We start from the raw sequence: 9,619 nt of genomic DNA on the forward strand, positions 1-9,619 counted from the left end.
TTAAAAGTCAAGTTAAAAGGATTAACTTTTGTTTGCGAACAAGTTTAGAATTAACTAAACTATGTTCTAGTGATTACAAGTTTAAACCTTCGAATAAGATAGCTTTATATGTATGAATCGAATGATGTTATGAACATCATTACTACCTTAAGTTCCTTGGATAAACCTACTGGAAAAGAGAAAAATGGATCTAGCTTCAACGGATCCTTGGATGGCTCGAAGTTCTTGAAGCAGAATCATGACACGAAAACAAGTTCAAGTAAGATCATCACTTGAAATAAGATTGTTATAGTTATAGAAATTGAATTAAAGTTTGAATATGATTATTACCTTGTATTAGAAAGATAACCTACTGTAAGTAACAAAGGTTTCTTAATCTTGGATGATAACTTGGAATGGATTTAGAAAACTTGGAAGTAAACTTGCAATCTAGGAAGTATTCTTGATTTTATGAAACTAGAACTTTTGGAATTTATGAAGAACACTTAGAACTTGAAGATAGAACTTGAGAGAGATCAATTAGATGAATAAAATTGAAGAATGAAAGTGTTTGTAGGTGTTTTTGGTCGTTGGTGTATGGATTAGATATAAAGGATATGTAATTTTGTTTTCATGTAAATAAGTCATGAATGATTACTCATATTTTTGTAATTTTATGAGATATTTCATGCTAGTTGCCAAATGATGGTTCCCACATGTATTAGGTGACTCACATGGGCTGCTAAGAGCTGATCATTGGAGTGTATATACCAATAGTACATACATCTAAAAGCTGTGTATTGTACGAGTACGAATACGGGTGCATACGAGTAGAATTGTTGATGAAACTGAACGAGGATGTAATTGTAAGCATTTTTGTTAAGTAGAAGTATTTTGATAAGTGTATTTAATTCTTTCAAAAGTGTATAAATACATATTAAAACACTACATGTATATACATTTTAACTGAGTCGTTAAGTCATCGTTAGTCGTTACATGTAAGTGTTGTTTTGAAACCTTTAGGTTAACGATCTTGTTAAATGTTGTTAACCCAATGTTTATAATATCAAATGAGATTTTAAATTATTATATTATCATGATATTATCATGTATGAATATCTCTTAATATGATATATATACATTAAATGTCTTTACAACGATAATCGTTACATATATGTCTCGTTTCGAAATCATTAAGTTAGTAGTCTTATTTTTACATATGTATTTCATTGTTAATACACTTAATAATATATTTACTTATCATTTAACATAATTAACCAAGTGTATCAATATCTTAATATGATTCATATGTACCTAGTAATACGTTGTTATAATGATAATCGTTATATATATCGATTTCGAGTTTCTTAAATTAATAGTCTCATTTTTATGTATATAACTCATTGTTAAAATACCTAATGAGATACATACTTATAATAAAATCATGTTAACCATATATATAACCATATATATGTCATTGTATAGTTTTTACAAGTTTTAACGTTCGTGAATCACCGGTCAACTTGGGTGGACAATTGTCTATATGAAACCAATTTCAATTAATCAAGTCTTAACAAGTTTGATTGCTTAACATGTTGGAAACAATTAATCATGTAAATAACAATTTCATTTAATATATATATAAACGTGGAAAAGTTCGGGTCACTACACGCGGCGCGCACCCACACCTGTGCGCGGCGCGCACAGGGCCTGGCAGCCCGCTGTCCACTTTTTCCAGTTTTCGTAAAAAGATCTCTTGCTTCCCGACACCTTTAGACCAAATGCTTTTCACAACATTTTATATTAGTTAAAACTAACACGTTCCAATAATAAAATGATTTTTACGAGACCGGGCCCACATCGACCGTTTTACGACTTTCGTACAAAATACAAATTTTCAACCACATTGTTTTTAACACAAAATAAAGACCGAGCATGGCGATTGGGAATATGCTACCCAATCCTAATCAAATCCAAAAGCAAGATCTTCTAAGCAACTACGCAAGTCCACCAGTCCCCACGCTTACCCGAGCCACCGCATCCATGCAAATCTAAAAATATAAACAACGAGAGGGTAAGCTAACGCTTAGTGAGTGAAAATATACTACATACATATATATGCATAAAATGGACATGCCACACAAATAATCAAATACCGCATACCGGAGCATCCAAGCATAAAGGCAAGCTAATCTGAGCATACCGTACGATCACTAAGCAACAAGCTAAAATACATCAACAAACATAAGTTCACCAACGACGATGTGAACAACGCCAAATAGCTACACCCGGAGGGTTAGCTACATCACAACAATACATCAATATATATAACAATTTATATATAAACGCCCAAGGTTAACCCCTTAACCCAATACCGAAAACCAAATACCACAACGAAGATTGGCCGAACAACCCGAGCCTTAGTGAATTCGCACAACCCGATATTCACTTCTTCACCAATTCAACAACCGAGGTTGGTCGAACTACCCGAGCCTTAGTGAATTCGCACAACCTGAGATTCACTACCTCATCAACAAGATGACCGAACAACCCGAGTCATCATGAATCCGCACTACCCGAGATTCACTACCCAAAATATTATGCATACGAGCAAACCGATATTCATTTCCCACACCATAACCCACGCCGTCGGGGTTATAACTCCAAATCACAATCCATGTGATATCGTACGCACAAGTGTGCAACTCGCCAACGGTGGTCAACCAAAACGCACAACCGTGCCAATTAGACCTATTACAAGTCCATAAAAATCCACCTATATGTGAAGTGAGCTCTATAACCGAGAACCACTTCACCCGACCCGCACCCATCCCACACATACATATGCACATAGGATATTAACACTCACCTTGTCGTCTTGATGAATGCTTCCAAGTAATCCGCAACTCGTCAATGGAAAGTACCTATTCTTTATCACAATTATAACAACACACTTAGAGTGGATTTACAACCAACTCAATTCGACACTTAGTGCAAATTCGACCAATTGCACTCATAAACACAAAACGCGTCCAAACTAACCAATAATCACTAATCACAAGTGAACATGGTTCTAATATGCCAATGAACCCAATCTTAAGTGTTAAACACTTATCAATCTCAAAATCACTCAAAAACCCTAATTTTGACTCAATTCCAAAATTAGTTTTTCAAACACACAAAAGGGGTTCCAATACTTCCAAAATCACTAAACCTAGTGATTAAACCCAATTACAAGTCCTAATCATAACCAATTTGTTCACCAACCCAAAATTCACCATCAATAACAATAAACCCGATTACTAGCATCAACAAACTCACTTCAAGAGTTTAAATGGGTTTCTCTACAACTCAAGTTCAAACCATAACTTTGAATATCAAAATCAACAATAAAATTCAGAGTTAGAACTTACCACAACAACCAAAACGTAGCTAGGAACGAGGTGAACAACTTAAACACTTGAGCTTTTAATCAAACCAAGCTTCTTTTCTCCAAAACCCCAAATCTCTCTCTAGAATTCTCCCCCTCTCTCTAGAATAGTTGAGAGTGATGAATGGATGTGAAAATGATCCAAAAGTGGCTCTAAACCAGCTGATAAGGCCTGAGATCCGGCCTTAAGTGAAAAGACCAAAAAGCCCTTCATTAAATTTAAAATAGAAAAAGGCAGAATTCTGTCGCTGGGCATGTGCGCGGCGCGCACACCTTATGTAGTGACCCGAACTTTTCCATGTTTATATATATTAATTGAGATTGATATTTACATGATTAAATGTTTCCAACATGTTAAGAAATCAAACTTGTTAAGACTTGATTAATTGAAATATGTTTCATATAGACAATTGACCACCCAAGTTGACCGGTGATTCACGAACGTTAAAACTTGTAAAAACTATATGATGACATATATATGGATATATATATAGTTAACATGATACTATGATAAGTAAACATATTATTAAGTATATTAACAATGAACTACATATGTAAAAACAAGACTACTAACTTAATGATTTTTAAACGAGACATATATGTAACGATTATCGTTGTAAAGACATTTAATGTATATATATCATATTAAGAGATACTCATACATGATAATATAATAATTTAAAATCTCATTTGATATTATAAACATTGGGTTAACAACATTTAACAAGATCGTTAACCTAAAGTTTTCAAAACAACACTTACATGTAACGACTAACGATGACTTAACGACTCAGTTAAAATGTATATACATGTAGTGTTTTAATATGTATTAATACACTTTTGAAAGACTTCAATACACTTATCAAAATACTTCTACTTAACAAAAATGCTTACAATTACATCCTCGTTCAGTTTCATCAACAATTCTACTCGTATGCACCCGTATTCGTACTCGTACAATACACAGCTTTTAGATGTATGTACTATTGGTATATACACTCCAATGATCAGCTCTTAGCAGCCCATGTGAGTCACCTAACACATGTGGGAACCATCATTTGGCAACTAGCATGAAATATCTCATAAAATTACAAAAATATGAGTAATCATTCATGACTTATTTACATGAAAACAAAATTACATATCCTTTATATCTAATCCATACACCAACGACCAAAAACACCTACAAACACTTTCATTCTTCAATTTTCTTCATCTAATTGATCTCTCTCAAGTTCTATCTTCAAGTTCTAAGTGTTCTTCATATATTCTACAAGTTCTAGTTACATAAAATCAAGAATACTTTCAAGTTTGCTAGCTCACTTCCAATCTTGTAAGGTGATCATCCAACCTCAAGAAATCTTTGTTTCTTACAGTAGGTTATCATTCTAATACAAGGTAATAATCATATTCAAACTTTGGTTCAATTTCTATAACTATAACAATCTTATTTCAAGTGATGATCTTACTTGAACTTGTTTTCGTGTCATGATTCTGCTTCAAGAACTTCGAGCCATCCAAGGATCCATTGAAGCTAGATCCATTTTTCACTTTTCCAGTAGGTTTATCCAAGGAACTTAAGGTAGTAATGATGTTCATAACATCATTCAATTCATACATATAAAGCTATCTTATTCGAAGGTTTAAACTTGTAATCACTAGAACATAGTTTAGTTAATTCTAAACTTGTTCGCAAACAAAAGTTAATCCTTCTAACTTGACTTTTAAAATCAACTAAACACATGTTCTATATCTATATGATATGCTAACTTAATGATTTAAAACCTGGAGACACGAAAAACACCGTAAAACCGGATTTACGCCGTCGTAGTAACACCGCGGGCTGTTTTGGGTTAGTTAATTAAAAACTATGATAAACTTTGATTTAAAAGTTGTTATTCTGATAAAATGATTTTTATTATGAACATGAAACTATATCCAAAAATTATGGTTAAACTCAAAGTGGAAGTATGTTTTCTAAAATGGTCATCTAGACGTCGTTCTTTCAACTGAAATGACTACCTTTACAAAAACGACTTGTAACTTATTTTTCCGACTATAAACCTATACTTTTTCTGTTTAGATTCATAAAATAGAATTCAATATGAAACCATAGCAATTTGATTCACTCAAAACGGATTTAAAATGAAGAAGTTATGGGTAAAACAAGATTGGATAATTTTTCTCATTTTAGCTACGTGAAAATTTGTAACAAATCTATTCCAACCATAACTTAATCAACTTGTATTGTATATTATGTAATCTTGAAATACCATAGACACGTATACAATGTTTCGACCTATCATGTCGACACATCTATATATATTTCGGAACAACCATAGACACTCTATATGTGAATGTTGGAGTTAGCTATACAGGGTTGAGGTTGATTCCAAAATATATATAGTTTGAGTTGTGATCAATACTGAGATACGTATACACTGGGTCGTGGATTGATTCAAGATAATATTTATCGATTTATTTCTGTACATCTAACTGTGGACAACTAGTTGTAGGTTACTAACGAGGACAGCTGACTTAATAAACTTAAAACATCAAAATATATTAAAAGTGTTGTAAATATATTTTGAACATACTTTGATATATATGTATATATTGTTATAGGTTCGTGAATCAACCAGTGGCCAAGTCTTACTTCCCGACGAAGTAAAAATCTGTGAAAGTGAGTTATAGTCCCATTTTTAAAATCTAATATTTTTGGGATGAGAATACATGCAGGTTTTATAAATGATTTACAAAATAGACACAAGTACGGAAACTACATTCTATGGTTGAATTATCGAAATCGAATATGCCCCTTTTTATTAAGTCTGGTAATCTAAGAATTAGGGAACAGACACCCTAATTGACGCGAATCCTAAAGATAGATCTATTGGGCCTAACAAACCCCATTCAAAGTACCGGATGCTTTAGTACTTCGAAATTTATATCATATCCGAAGGGTGTCCCGGAATGATGGGGATATTCTTATATATGCATCTTGTTAATGTCGGTTACCAGGTGTTCACCATATGGATGATTTTTATCTCTATGTATGGGGTGTGTATTGAAATATGAAATCTTGTGGTCTATTATTATGATTTGATATATATAGGTTAAACCTATAACTCACCAACATTTTTGTTGACATTTTAAGCATGTTTATTCTCAGGTGATTATTAAGAGCTTCCGCTGTCGCATACTTAAATAAGGACGAGATTTGGAGTCCATGCTTGTATGATATTGTGTAAAAACTGCATTCAAGAAACTTATTTTGTTGTAACATATTTGTATTGTAAACCATTATGTAATGGTCGTGTGTAAACAGGATATTTTAGATTATCATTATTTGATAATCTACGTAAAGCTTTTTAAACCTTTATTGATGAAATAAAGGTTATGGTTTGTTTTAAAATGAATGCAGTCTTTGAAAAACGTCTCATATAGAGGTCAAAATCTCGCAACGAAATCAATTAATATGGAACGTTTTTAATCAATAAGAACGGAACATTTCACCTTATGGTGCGCGGCGTGCACCCATGTCTGGGCAGATTCTGACCTTCATTTAATTACACAATGCTTCCTGCACTCTATGTAGCATAATTACACTTTCGTACAATAAATATTCGGGTCTTACAATTAAGTTGTAAACTGATAAATTGATACTTAAATTTAATTGATGCCATTTGACTATTTTGTACAGAATTTTCAAAAATGCATGATGATTAATACTTCATCTACTTTATTAGCGTGTCAATGAGTTTCTGTATAGATCTTAATCGGGTTTTATCGGTTCTTGTTGATGGTTGGGGGAAAAAGGAGAAGTAGTAAAAATATTATCATTCTTTGTTTGATCATTTTTTTTCTTTCCAAACAGGTTGCATTTGATTGTAACTACTTGGAAGCTGTGAGGGTCGTTGTTGATAATATCCTTAAGTAATAGTGTTGGTAACATTTGTGTTTTTTTTTTTCTTTTTCTTATAGTGTTGACTCACTGAAAGTGTTCAAAACTACTTATTGTGGGTTTAACCGGTAAAGTGACCATATTCTGGCTAATCTAGTGGTAGTCCAGTGCATTGAATGAACTTTATAGTCATTTAATACCATAGCTGAATTCAAAATCTTTATTGTCCGGTGGTAAATAATTTATTATAATTGGGTTTTATCAATCATAGTTTATAGATAGGGTAAAAACGATTGGTGAAAATATTATGTTACCATTCATATGTTACCCTTTATGTTTATCAGCTTTTGTCTAAACATGGTTTTTTCTTCCAAACATGTTACATCCGCTTGGAATCTGGATCTGATTGATGGTCTATATAAGAAATGATTGTTGGTAACATTGTGAGTTGTATTTGAGAATTTGCATCTGTTGAGATTATACAGCTCACGGTGTTACAAGCACTCATTCTTAAGGTGACCATCAATCACACCCAAATTCCAAATGAATGTAACTTGCTTGGAAAAAAACCCCAATTAAACAAAAGCTGATAAACATAAAGGGTAACATATGAAGGGTAACATAATATTTTCACCACTCCTTTTTACCCCATTCATCGACAAAGACTAATAAAACCCGATTATAATCAATTCTTTACCACTTGACCAATTCAACCATGGTATTTATTATTTAATGACTATAAAGTTCATTCATTGCACTGGACCAGATGAGCCACAATATGGTCAGTTTATTGATTAAGCCCACAATTAGCACTTTTGAACACTTTTAATGAGTCAGCAATTCACAAATGTTACCAGCACTATTTTTCAAGGAGATTAGTAACCACGACCCTCACAGCTTCCAAGCGGTTGCAATCAAGTATCAAGTGCAACCTGTTTGAAAAGAAAAAAAAACGATTAGACAAAAACTGATAAATGTAAAGGGTATCATAATATTTTCAATATTACTCCTTTTTCCACCAACCATCAACAATACTATACTGATAAAACCCGATCAAGACTATACATGAACTCATTGACACGCTAATAAAGTAGATGAAGTATTAATCATTATTCATTTTTATATATTCTATAAAAGGTGGTCAAAATTTGTCATCAACTGAATCTAAAGTATTAATTTATAAGTTTACAACTTAATGCAGCAAAAACACATATAAACTCTGACAAAAAGTATTTCCGACTAAAGTAACTCTTAGCAAATAACCAATTCTACATGATACAAATAACTCATTCCACATAATCCAAACAGTCACCTTATCAACTATTTTCAAAAAGCTAGTTTTAATATCCATCACTTCCATAGCATCTTCCTGAATGAATTGGCAGAGTAACACATACAAACTGTTATCAAAGTTTGCATTAATAATTTACATACAAATCAATCAAAAAACTAACCTTTTTCATCTCCACCAGACTCGAGTGACAATAGACATGAGACAACTTCATTGTCTTCTTTCCCACTAATTGGCACATCGACTCCATCAACAGCAGCATTTGCATCTTTCTTACAAGTCAATTCCACATTCAACATCGACATCAAATTCCTAGCCTCGTCAACTTCATCCACAGCACCAGCTTCACAATCAATTTTTGAGCATCATCCATCTATACCATAGACCAATTATTGGTAGTATTTGCAAGACCCAAAGCAACCTTAGTTAAGTTACATCAGACGTTTCAGTCAACTCAAACCCAAAAAAAACCATCAAAATCACAACTCTAACACAAATAACAATCTAAGTAACTAAAATGCATAAAGAAAAAAAAAAGAGATATGAGGTAAGTTACCTGATTTTTTAGATGTTTCATTGTTAGGAGCTTTATCAGGTTTTTTAAGTTTTTTGGGCGATTAATTTTTAACGGCATGGTTGTTCTTTTATAAGCTGAATCAAATCATCATTTATCTAGGAAGATTTGCCATATATCACATATGAAAAGAACAAATTTGTCATTAGTATTTACAAAGGCACTTAGAATCATTAAAAAGAGCAAAAAGAGAAAACTTACCATTAAGTGAGGGAAATTTGCCACCAATTTCTATAAAAAATTTTATCCTTTTCATGTAAGATTTATATTCTCCATATATGCAATTAAACAATGACAATGGTTCGTTTAGGTACAAGATATTGAATTTTTCAGATGAAAAAAGGTCATTAGACTTGATAATTTTTCTTGTTAATTGTTTAACATCTCATATAGAAGACACAATGTGGAAAAACGCATATGAGAATGCGTTGGAGTGACGTT

General features: G+C 32.5%; 1 long non-coding RNA gene across 2 annotated transcripts; it reads right to left on the bottom strand.

Moving 5' to 3' along the window:
* Positions 1-1,802: 1,802 nt before the first annotated feature.
* LOC139877256 (uncharacterized) lies at positions 1,803-9,414 on the bottom strand. Of its 2 annotated transcripts, none has more exons than XR_011768508.1 (3): positions 9,161-9,414; positions 8,768-8,977; positions 1,803-2,030 (listed from the first exon to the last, which is right to left on the bottom strand). It is a non-coding gene; the product is annotated as an uncharacterized lncRNA (long non-coding RNA). The 2 variants fall into 2 exon arrangements; XR_011768507.1 differs by having other exon boundaries at positions 8,768-9,025.
* Positions 9,415-9,619: the final 205 nt, after the last annotated feature.

Source organism: Rutidosis leptorrhynchoides, chromosome 11, assembly GCF_046630445.1.
Source record: "Rutidosis leptorrhynchoides isolate AG116_Rl617_1_P2 chromosome 11, CSIRO_AGI_Rlap_v1, whole genome shotgun sequence".
NCBI lineage: Eukaryota > Viridiplantae > Streptophyta > Magnoliopsida > Asterales > Asteraceae > Rutidosis > Rutidosis leptorrhynchoides.